Consider the following 12,170-nt stretch of genomic DNA (forward strand, 5'->3'; position numbering starts at 1 on the left):
CCCAGCTGACATTCTTCTTCCTCTCATAAAAGCACAAAATGCTTATGTTTCCCTTGTTAATGCTGCCTTGCTCTCGTTTGGTCTGCCTGCCCACAGGGTGAAAGGGGGTGTCCCGTCTTCTTGTTGCCAACCCCATGCCTGCTAATGGCTCAGAATGAGCAGGGATAGTATCTCCAGATACTCTTTGGGATGGTTGTTTTCAGCTGGCTGATGGCCACCTATTCCACTTGTATCTTGGAGAGCAGAGATTTTTGACAATCATAAAAGCACTGTGGAGGAGACCCTTGTTCCTATCAGCAGACAGAACAACTGATAAAGTCAAGGGATTAGCAAAAGAAAACCAAGCACTGTGCAATTTTATGAGAGCCTTTTTATAGGTTTTTACTTATCCTGTATTGTTCTGTGCGTAGCAATATCACGCTGAGAATCACAAGGAGAAATGCTAATTCAGTGTTTTTATATAGGGGAAACAGCATGCTAAGTGCATTCCTTAAGTCAGTCCAGAAACCACCTCCTGCAAAAATTCATGAAAAGCACATGTAAAGCTTTGTCAAGCTTGGCTCTTTTATCTGGGATAGTTAAAATATTTTCACTAGGGGAAGATAGGTTGCTGGGGGCTTTGTTTGTTTGGCTGTTTCTGGATAAAGATCTTCGGAAGGTGGGAAAAGAACCCATCTTCCATCTGACAGGCAGGAAGGTGCTCTCCAGTGCAGCCGCTGGGCACGGTTTAGGCTGTGATTTCCTAGGGAAGCCAATGACAAAATATATATAGCCACAATTTTTTTCTTGCTTAGTAGTTCTGGTAGGCTTCTGAGTAACCAGCGTGGTATATCAGGCAGAGAAAAAACTTCCTCATCATCTCAAATACAATAAAAAGAAATTGAGGAATGGAAAGAACAAACAATTTGATTGTAAGAGCCTCAAAACTCCAAATCATTCCCACCAGTTCTGCAAAGTACAGTGTTTCAAACTTTCATGGCTCAATTTACCACCTATTTGATGGGGGAAGTGTTTACGACACATTCTCTGCATTCCTTTACCAGAAGTGCCGTAAAATTTGACTTCTGCCTGGCCCCCCCCCCCCGAATGTGATGCAGAGAATGACTCACATCTGGAAAATTTACCTTACAGCTCAGCACTGAGCTCTTCTTACAGCAACTTACCTAAAGGAAAAATCAGACATGACCCTGTGCATTTGCTGCCCTGCAAGTGTGGGTGTGCAAATGTACTCTTGTATACTTAGGGTTAGTTCGAGTCATGGTAATAGCAGAAATGGAGAGATATGGGCTTATGTGAAGGCTCTATAGGCTCTAATGGGGGAGAACTGGTTAAATCAATATTAGGTCACGCTGAAGGTCATGTTTGCCTGTGGTCATGGTTATCTCTACCCAGTGTGGCAAGAATGGTAAGGAGAAATTTTATGTTACAGTTGATTAGGTTATCTGGAAGCATGGAGAAGGTTGGAAATGTGGCCATCAGACAAGGCAAAAGCACCAAGCACAAAATGTTTGTAAACTGGGCTCTAAGGGCATCCAGCGAAAGATAGCAGAAAAGCATGATTGGTGGCAGTGGGGTGTGTTGAGGTCCTTGAGCTGCCACTTGGAGGTGGAAAGATCTCAGAGGAGGACATTGTAGGAGGGAGTGGTGCTGCTTCTAGCTCCATAGGGCACTTGGAAAATGTCCCTGGATGGTCCTGCACTTGTGGCCTTGCAAATCTGCCACCTGGATGAGCCACTTGCACATCATCGAGCTTTGGCTGTAGACATGTCCTCAACCAAGCAAGAGAAAACCCAGCCAGGTACAGTGACTGCAAGCTGAAATCATAAAATGGGTATTAGATTAATGCTTTATAAAGATGAGAGAGTTTTAACCATTGGAATAGATGTCCAAATGATCTTGTGTGTTTTTTCTCAGCTTTGTCTCAAGCTTATATCTGTCATGCAGTGGCAGATTCCTCCTCAGCCCCGGGTGGATTTGATGGAGGAATTTCTGGGTGAAAAGCACAACCCACTCTAATGCAGGAGGCCAGGTTGGGTGTTTCTAATGATTTCTTCCTGCTTTCAAAGCTTCTGATTAAATCTCTGTCTTTTCCCACAAGTTGGGAGCTGAGCCCAGAGGGTGAAATTCCATACGATTCACCAATTAATTCCACCTTCATTCCTGCACACTGCCTGATTGTGAGGTCTTAATTGGTGCAGGAAGGGGTATCTCTCCTTTCCCAAATACCTTCTCCTGTCAATACAGTAGCCCCAGCTTCCCATCAAACCTTCTCCTACAACACAACAGGGCTATAAGTGCTCTTCCCAACTCGAGTGGAGTTGCTACCATCTCTCCTGATGATATACGAGGGTGTCATGACTTGTTATGTCATGTCAGACGATGCAGTGGGATAATAAGAGCTGATCAGATGCGGCAGCAGTCATTTTGAAATTGAAGAAAAAAGGTTCTCTGTGCACCAAAGAACACATCTGTTTTGTGGCATAATTCAAATTAACATGAGTGAATTCACTACATCTCAGGTGTCTTCCATGGTGACATGCAACATAGAAATGCAGTCTTGAAAAGCTTTTATGAAAGCTCAGCAGCCAGAGCGGTTTTAAATTGCTTTTTTTTTTTTGTTAAAAAAAAAAGAAATTCTGACAGCAATTTCCTACTCTTGACTGATTCTACCTAATTTGTGCTTACACTGATTGCAGTTTTATAAACAGGAATTCCAGGGCTATGTATCTCTACCAACAGGGGAGATGTTTAGCTTTTCACCTTTCTCCCAGATGAAATGCGAATTGCCTGCATTAAACCTCTCCGTGTAGAGTGATGCTGGGAGACCAGAGGGCAGCCATGCCTGCTGCTGTCCGGCTTGCATGGGACAGTTCCAGTCCCCTTCGCAGGGATTCCCCTGAAAATCCCATCTATTAACTCGTCGTGCTTGGCTCGCACCCAGGGGAATGCGATTCAGGGGTTGATGTCAGCAAATGGACCTCAGGACCCTCTGGAGGGAAGTAACTGTGCTATGGTGGAAACTGAACTGCACCAACCAGGAGCCAGGCAAGAGGCATCTCCTGGGGAATTAAAACTCTAATTCCTAAGGATGCAGCAGAGAGATTATGTCCAGGTCAAGGAAGCATGAGGTGGCTGCCATTTGGGCTGCAGTGGTATCTTCAAGCCTGGTCCAGATGATGGCACATGCTTGCAAATCTCACCGTCTTCCTCTCAAAGACACAGACGGATGGAATAAGGGTCCAATGGGGGTCTAAAGTAGAGAGTTTTGCCCTCCAAAAATATGTCCCGGTGCTAGCTGAACACACAGTTCCCCTAGCTGTCAACAGGCACTTTGCTGTTGGGAGCCAAAATTGTTCTGATACATCCCCTATGCCAAATGCTGATAAAGAACTCTCTAAGTACTTCTTTTTTTTCCTCTTAATCTTAACTGAAGTATATTTTTTTTCCCTTAGATCTGGAATAGAAGTTTTGAGCCTCTCTGAGCTTTGTAGAGATTGCAAAATCTGACCAATCCTCCCCGCAGGAACATCTGGCAAAGAGAAATCCTCACGGCTTGACTGGGGGCAGTCCGCTTGGAGTGGGTCTCCCCCATGGGATGTTCACTACAGGTAACTGCAGAAAATGACCCCGTGTCTGGTCTTGTGGGTCTCAGATTGGACCATAACTCTGGGGAGATGGATTCTCTGCCATGGGCCAGCTGGATGAGCAGGAACAGTCATGTCACCTCCCATGCCTAAGTTTCCCCAGTTGCTGAAATGGCAGCAATGATGTTCTTTCTTATGTGGTATTTCAAGACTCCTGAGGAAAGGCTGGGAGGTATGGTCATACTCTTCCTCTGAGTTTTCAAGGGGCCATGCAACTAAATTAAGCACTGAATCTTGCCAACAGCAGTACAAAACATATGATTTCTTGTTGCAATTAATCTCAGATTGTGGTACTACTTGGGAGACTGTGTGGGCATTACTTACTGGAAACATACCCCAACCTTAACCCAAAACACATGTGGCTGGTAGAGCTGCCCCAAGGGAAGGGACTTTGCCTGCAGTTTTGCCTGGCATAGCCACTAGCTGCAAGGGGCTGGGGCAGCTCTGGGTGCTTGCTATGGGGCTGCCCCTTCAAGGGGAGTGATGGGGCTGCAGAAGACGGGACATCGTCCTAACGATGGGGTGGAGCTGGCTCAGGAGAGGGTATAGGGCAGGAGCTGAGGGAGCAGTAAGTCTGTAAGGGGGGTTGTAAGGGAGGAGAAGGAGGACTTTATGGCTGTTTGTATTACTATGGGGCTACTGAGGACATCAGCTTCCTATCTCTGTTTATGCTGTCTCAGCTATGCCTGTCTCAGGTAGGCTATGCCTCGCTTTTTCCCTGGTTAGATTAATAAGCACAGAGAAGGGAAAGACAGCAGTAGTCTTCACTAGAGGGGAGGCTATGCTAATTAGCTATGGAAAGCAAACATTCACAGCTCAGGAGGCAGGCAGAAAACCCCAACACAGTAGGGGTCACCCTATTTGTTGCACAGCCCATGGTATGTCTGATCACCTGCATGGAGGAAGGCTCTGTGTATGCTTGCAAGGGAAGCCTGAGCTCAGCATAGAGGACAGGGATATTGCTGTGTTAGGAACTGGGGATCTTTTAGAAATGAGAGAAATCTGTACAGTCCTAAAACCCACAAGAAAAGATGCCTTTTTAATTGGGTCCTGGTAGTATCCAAGACCTAGGTCAGGAAGTGCTGGTCCAAGAGGTGCTCAGTAGTAGCAAATGCAACAGGGCCCCAGGTGTTGGGGCCAGGTGCTTTAAGATCTTTAGCCTCCCAGAGAAGGGTGATGAGAGCAAGACAGAGTGCCATTTGCCAAACAATAAAGCTTTGGTGCTCCTATGTCTTGAGCACTGAGGGCATTTCTTGCCCCTGCATCTGAGGAGGAGCATGGTGGAGGTAGGTACAGGTAAAATGGTGGAAGGCAGGCAGTTAGAGACTGGAAATGTTGGATTTGCTTGGTCTGGAGAAGGCAAGAGGGGAATTTAGAAAATCACAAAGTCAGCAGGACAGGCAGATGTGAGTCTGTCCTTCACCAGCCCCTGTGTGTGATAAGTGGGTGCACCTGGTGAAACCAGAGGGAGCCAGGGAGGAGAGACAACCTACTCCAGCTGCATCGAGAACATTTTTCTTATGCTTTTTCTACTTTATTTTTGAAGTTATTTTGCCATTTCTCAATCATTTTTATTTTGCCTCTCTCCTGTTCCACCCACTCCAAATGTCATGGCTCATGCTTTGAATACAGCTTAGCAATTTTTGTTTGTGGGAAGCACTGTAAGAGAGTGTCTTGTCTACACCCACCTTGGAAAGACTTATTTTATGCTTAGCTGTCATGCATGTGGGTGCCAGAACCTGGAAGAGATGTAACTGTTGGATTTCTTGTTCCCTCCCTGGTCCAGGAGCCTGTGCAAGACCGTCTCCATCACGATCATCAGATATCAGCTCTCTGTAATGTGTGAGTAGGTGCCTGGGGATGTTTTGAGGGGAACATTTTAGGGTTTTCTGTGTTCTGTTTCTGAGGGTCAACCTGAAAAATGAAAAGAGCCTTCCACCTTCTGCTTTTCGCTGGCTGCTTTCTTCCTCCCACAGGCAGAGTTTTGGGCTGCAATTTGGATCTTGAGGCCAAATGCAATGGTTCCAGACAGCCACTTTTTTTTGTGAATGCATCTGCATGGGCTATCTCTTCTAGCTGGCTTTATCAAGCTCTTAGGCTGCCCAACCCAGAGCCTGATTCTTGGGCAGGTTGTATTTTGCTCTCTTCTTTCTTAATCCTTGTATTTACTGGCTGGTGGTTTTGGGTAGCAACTGGCTGTTTCTTGCCATCCTGGCTCCCAGGGTTTGGGAAGGCAGCTGGAGGCAATCTAACAATGCACTGCCTTAAAAAAAAGTGGAGGTTTCCCTTTTTTATCATCCTTGGTCTAGTCCCGTACTCCTTTTGTTTATCTGGTGCTGGCTTCAGTGCTTGTTGGACCCTGATTTAATTCACTAACCTGGTGAAAAAGGGATCCAACAAAAACACCAAATGATTGTCTTTTTTTTTTTTTTTTTTTTTTTTTCCCCCCTGCTGGATTTGTGAATTAAAACAGCTCTGAGTGTCTGGATGAGAAGCCTGTCTCTGGAATCTGCTGCTATTTGTGTCGTTGGCAAAAGTCCTACTGGCTTCAAAAGGGAGTGGACCCATGGCAGGACCTGCAGTGTGTGTCCTTTGAGAAGGCTGCCCCAAATTTACAGCAGGTGTCACTGAGCAAATGATCTTGGGCTGAGTCCTAGTCCATTTGCTGCATAGGCGCCTTGGTGGGGTGAATCCTTCTGGGTTCGTGGCAGTTCCTGGTCCTTTCCCTTGCTCTCCTCCCTCCCTCCCATGGTGCCTGCTCTTCTGTTCCTGGTTTTTGGGGATTAGAGCACGAGACGTCTATCTGCCCCAAAGGCATGTTTAGCCTTGGGATATTTACGATGTGCAGACAAGAGTTTTGTGTCAGCAGCATCCCGTGTGGTGCTCGGCTTCATACAAAAGCCAGGTTCTTCCCCCACATCCCCTGCTTTAACTGGGAGACGAACAACTCCAGCTCCACCTTGAGCTAGTCTGGAAAGATATTTTATTTATTTATTTTTAACTACCATGGATTTGGGTGGTGCTGTTTGTCTCATCCCATGGAAAAATATCCCAAAATCTTGCATCTGGTGCTCAAAGCATAGGTGTGTCTGGTGGCTGGGTACCTCAATGCTCTGCAGCTCCTGACCCCCTCAAGGGCTTTTCTTGAGCATGTGAGAGCTAATCGTGTTGTTCTGACTCTTTCTCTCTCTGCTGTTGCTGCAGCATGGTCAGAGGGTTTGAATGAGGAGGGTTATGCTAATTGAATGTGGAAAGATTGCCTTGCTGGGCTTGCAGTCTCTATCATGCGGCTGGACCTGGAGGAAAGGGGTCTTTGTGTGACACAGAAATGGGGCTGAATGGGTGCAGCTTGTGTGTCAGCAGCGAAAGGATTTTGTGTGTGGGTGTGTAAACTGGTGGCAGGTGGAGCTGAGTAGAAAAAAGGACCTTCCTCCCCATGTGGATAATTACATCAAGAAGGTCCTTTCCTCCCAATAAAGAAAGAGGAGGAAAATCGGCAATGAACAAATGTGTTTTGGTTTCCTGAGGGCCTTTCCTGGATGGAGTATTTCAGCTTCACCTTCCTCCTGATGGCTGTGGAAAGTGAGTTCAACAGTCTCCCAGGGCTTGGCTATTCAAGTTTTCCAACAGAAAAACTTTGCTTTTTCAGGACTGCTTTCCCCCTTAAACAAAAGGGATATTATCCCAGGAAGGATTTTGATTGTATGCTTTTTAAGTTGTAAAACTTCTCCTGCAGAAGCTTTCTAGCTGGCTTTCAGAGCAAGTTTGCTCTTGCCACCTCTCTGGGGGTGCTTTGCAGTGCTCTTGAGCACAGCTTGCTGCAATGACCTACACCCCTGATAATTCACATTAGTCTGGCTAGCTTATGAGAGTAAACATACTGCAAAATAACCCTCAGACTGCAGCGTCCACCCTGTCCCTGGTGCATATATTTGATGCCAAGGACTCATGGCACATCCCAACACATCACAACAGTGGGATAATTTATCTGTCCTTTCTGGGCTCTTGTGAAGAGCTATAAGAAAACACTAAAGAACAACAAGCCTTATAGGCAAAATGATTGTGACAGCACCTACCATGTTTGTTCAACTCATCTTCTGCTCTGCACTTTTAATAGGCCACCCAATGCAACTTCATTGTGATGGTTCTCTTGGGCTAAAAGGAAGATGGGTCTTGGGCTAGGACCAAGAGAGTTGGCTGCAAAGAAGGAGTATCATAAGTACAGATAGTGGTGTGGTTGGTTGTTTTTTTTTTTTTTATCCCCACTTCTTTGTCCCATCATATGCCTCCAGGTTGCCTGGAATGGAAAGAGAAAGCTCAGACTCCCCTCAAAGGGATAATGGAAGAAAGAAAGAGGCCTCATTTTATTCCTAGGAAAAATGGCACACATTTCTCATTCTGCAGAAGCCCAGTATAAGTTAAGCTGCCAGACATTTATGATAGGAATTTGCTAAGCATGTATGATTTATAGTTTGGATTGCCGCTCAGTCCCAACAGGGATTTCTGAGCAGCTGCGCTGGAGGCTGTCCTGCATGGCTTGATGTGAAGGAAGGGTGTGCTTCCATGTGGCTTGGCACCACCTTCACAAAGAAATATCCCAGAGCAGGGGAAGATGTTTGATATCAATCTCTTTCCTGCTGCTGTGAGGGTCTGATCTCCCGAAGGAGTGGTTGGGCTTGGAGTCAAGCTGTGATAGCTTTCCACTTCTTGGGGTGCAATGTGTACCTGCCTTTGCTAATGTAAACTCTGCTTCTGGTGGTGGCCCTCTCCCTCTGGCTGATGGCCATCCACTTTTCCTGTCATGCAGCACCAGAAGCCATCAGATATCTCAATATTCCAGATCGCTGCTGCCCTGGGTGAATCGCCTGCACCTATGCACGTGTCCAGTGAGGGATGTGTTGGCAGTACTATTTGCAGGCGGAAAGGCTTAGCTGGGGTTGGTGGTGCTACTGCCTACAACCCCCCATGCTGAACTGCTTCATAGCAGTTCACCATAGCTGGTGGATGCATCCACATAGCTAGTCTTAAGCAGTCAGTTCATAAGGAGCCACCCAAAGTCTTCCAGCATTAAGGTCCTGCAAACATTAAAAGGCTCTGCTGGGTGCTGCCCACTGAGTGCTTTTCAAATGCTGCCTTGAAAATAATAAATGAACGGGCCAGGGACCCTGACGCGAGTAAGGTGGGGGAGCCTTGCATCCACGCTGCTCTGGGAGAGGTACCTTAAGCGTAGAGGTGGTGGATGCTCCAACGTGGTGCTTCACTGGGGAGCTTCTCTGGGCCTGAGCCAGAGCTCAAGGTGAGTCCCTGGGCCATGGAGACTCTTTACATTTTCTCCCCCCAAGAACCCTTTCAGGAACCAATTTGGTCCAGTTCTGCTATTAAAGCAGCTGGTTTTTCTGTCTGCTCCTGGAGGGATGCTGTCCTGGCATGCAGTTGCACTAACACTTGGAAGCTGCATGTTTCAGTCTTCCCCTGCTCCTGGCAACATGTGTACTTGTGTCTTGTGCTAACAGAGCTCCTTTGCTGTAGTACAGCTTTTCCTTCCTCCCTATTCTGGGATTTCATTTGTGTGTGTGTATATATGTATGTATATTTATCTGTGCTTTTTCTGCCCTCCTCTACTTTTCTAAACATGTTAAGCTTTATTAAGCTTGTTGATCCCAGATTCCCTCCATAAGAGTATTAAAAAAAACAGATTAAAGGAGTGAGTCATCTCCACCCACATTCAGATACAGTCATGAAATGGTGAGGATGGAAGGAGAGAGATCCAGTGTTGGTGATTAAGCTTACCTCTGGCCAGTTTTGGCTGTGAGAGGTATCCTCAACCCTTTAAATCAATGTGGCAAAGGAGCAGCACCCTGCCAGAGCTTTGCATCCCCAGCAGGCAGGAGCTGCAGGGGATGAGCACAGTTAGTGCTACTCATCCATCCAAAATCAAGTGAATACCCTACCAAAGCGCGACCTTTCTTTGCGGCGCCTGTTTTGCGCTCATGACCCCTTTGGCTTGGCTGGAAGACGATGGGCGGCAGATGTTAGAGATCTTGTCTTGGAGGGAGAAAGGGGGAAACTGTTCTCTAAACAAAATCTTCCCTTGTGTCCTGCAGTTTCCTAAAACTGCTCATTTGTGAACTACAGATATTTATCTATCCCCTCCTATATGTGTGTGTGTGTACATCTATAAGTATGTGTGGGTGTAAACATATGTGTGTATATATAGAATGCTTTATTCTGTTACCAGTACATTCATGTTATAAACAATAACAGCAGTACTGGGGCCAGAAAATGCATCATTATCAGAGCTCAGCCTTGCAAGTATCATAAATTTTTTGATGTCAAAATATTAGTGGCTTTTCTAATGTCTTGTAAGGACACTTGATGCTAGCCATCCTTATTACCTCATCCATATGCTCACCAGCTATCAAATTAATGTAGTTTGATTTTTGTGCTTTTTAGCCCACAAACAGAAACCATCTGCCTGCTTCCATTAGAATTGCAGGGTGGTTTTGCCGGTACCAAAGGCTGGGCCAGCAGTTGGGTGGGAGAAGATAGACCCAGCCTAGCAATCTGCCTTTAGCGGCTCTCAGGACCAGCCTTTGGGCAGTAAACATGGGATGGAGCAGAGCAAGACCAAGGAGCAAGGCAGGAGAAACCACAAGGAAAGGGAGCTTGGAGCTACAGATGAGCAAGAACAAGCTGGTGAGAAGCCAGCAAAACCTCTGTAGGTCTGTGGGCATATGGTTCTTGACACCCTGACCCTGCTCTTTTTTTTGAGGGCTGGCTCAGAGAAGTCAAAGCAGATGCCAAATCAAGGTGTTGCCAAGGGCATTTTTCACATCTGAGCAGTCTCCCTTCCAGCTGGGGAAGACAAGGGTGTTTTTCCCTGACTTCCCCTCTGGATCTGAGGTTTGCTCTTGTAGGTATCGAGGCAAGTTTGTTTATTGCAAGTAATCTAAATATTGTGTTGCATGTGTATTCAAATCTATATGCAAAGCGGCAATTGCTTGCCTAATCTATTTTTTTTCCTTCTGCAAACAATTTGCTTGCTCACTTCAGTATAAATCAGGAGCATGTTCTCCAACATTGATAAATTCTGGGCTCATATAACCCTGGTGGGGGAAGAACTGGGCTCTATGTGTTTATAAACACTGAGAGAAAATATATATCTCTGCACACACAGTTTACATTCCACGTGGGCTCCCTTGCCAGGGTGTCCAATAAAAGAAAAGACACATTTCTTTTCAAAAGGTGCTGAATGCATCTGGCTGGGTGGCACCATCACTGAGTCCCATGCGTGGAATCCAAAAGAGGTCAAGCATGATGCAGCAGCCCCGTTAATTTGGGATGCTTGCTAGGGTCTATCAAGCTCTGTGATTAAGTAAAATCAATCAAAAGCAGGAAAACTGGGCCCTGGGGCGCTCAGGAGAAGGCTTGGTGGTAGAGGAACTTAATTTGGAAGCTGTTTAGAAGCCTTTTTCTGTTATGGTTATCTAGACACAGTTGTCATACCATGCAATTCTTAACTTATTCAGAAGAATTTTTTGCAGGTTCCTAATAGTCTGAGGTTCAGAGAAATAAATTATTTTAATGATTAAATATTACTTTTGCCTGCTCTCCTGTCCCAGTGTTTTACTGTTCCTTCACAAGGTGTCAAGGCTTCTTCCTGGCAGCGATTAGAAACTGGCTGAAGATGGGGAAAGGGAACTCTTATCTACAAAAAGGAGAAAACAAACAAAAAATGAGTGGTTCATGCACGCATGGGCTTTTGCATCTTAGGCTAATGGTTCTGCAAGACTTTGCCATGTTTCTGATGTGACATGTCTTTTTTTATGTAACATAAAGATGATGCCCACACTACACTGTAAAATTAGCCAAGTAACCTCTGATTAAAGTATGAAAGGCAGCCAAACAAATCCAATTTTTTGCATAAAGTGTGAAGTCCTCTGTGGTCCAGTGCTGAAGTGCTCTTTCCAGCCAAAACAGGTGTAAGGCCTTATAATAGACTTTCCTGAATTATTTTGAGGGCAGGTGTTGGAAAGGGTTGGAAAATGGACATATCACTTAAGCTCCACAGGGAATTTTTTAACAGCCGACAATTGGATGCGTAGAGGACAAGCTTCTTTGTGCCCACGCCAAATTCTTCTGACAGGATCATTAAAGTTACAAATATCAGAACAACTGACTCTTTCAAATACCTTCTCTAAACAGGCTGGACTCAACAGTCCTTGAATTTGAGAGATCTGAGGAAGAGAAGCATTGTTAATAGACTTCCAAACATTCAAAGTTAGCAAAAGTATTAGGTCTCTAATTAACCTTTTTAGACAATGGACACGATCATGATAATCTTTCTGGGTACCACAGCAGTATCTATCAGCACAGTGACAGGTTAATTCACTTGTATCTAGCGAAAGTCTCAGGGCTATTTTTCCTTTCTTTGCATTTCTGCAAAGATAAAAAATATCTGAAGGGAGGGTCGGTATTTCTTTTTCACCTCCAGGGAATATTTTTCTCTGTAATCCAGTTTGGCTC

At 45.5% G+C, this 12,170-nt stretch overlaps 1 long non-coding RNA gene across 1 annotated transcript in view; it reads left to right on the forward strand.

Annotated features, from left to right (window-relative positions):
* Positions 1 to 12,170, forward strand: part of LOC148052278 (uncharacterized) — a 94,500-nt gene that overhangs the window by 41,004 nt on the left and 41,326 nt on the right. Inside the window, exons 5-6 of the long non-coding RNA XR_015699175.1 lie at positions 3,453 to 3,608; positions 5,431 to 5,486. This is a non-coding gene — a long non-coding RNA (uncharacterized LOC148052278). The remainder of the gene's footprint in view (positions 1 to 3,452; positions 3,609 to 5,430; positions 5,487 to 12,170) is intronic.

This window comes from Nipponia nippon, unplaced genomic scaffold (assembly GCF_047370975.1).
Source record: "Nipponia nippon isolate SJK-2023a ecotype South Korea unplaced genomic scaffold, ASM4737097v1 scaffold_5, whole genome shotgun sequence".
Classification (NCBI taxonomy): domain Eukaryota; kingdom Metazoa; phylum Chordata; class Aves; order Pelecaniformes; family Threskiornithidae; genus Nipponia; species Nipponia nippon.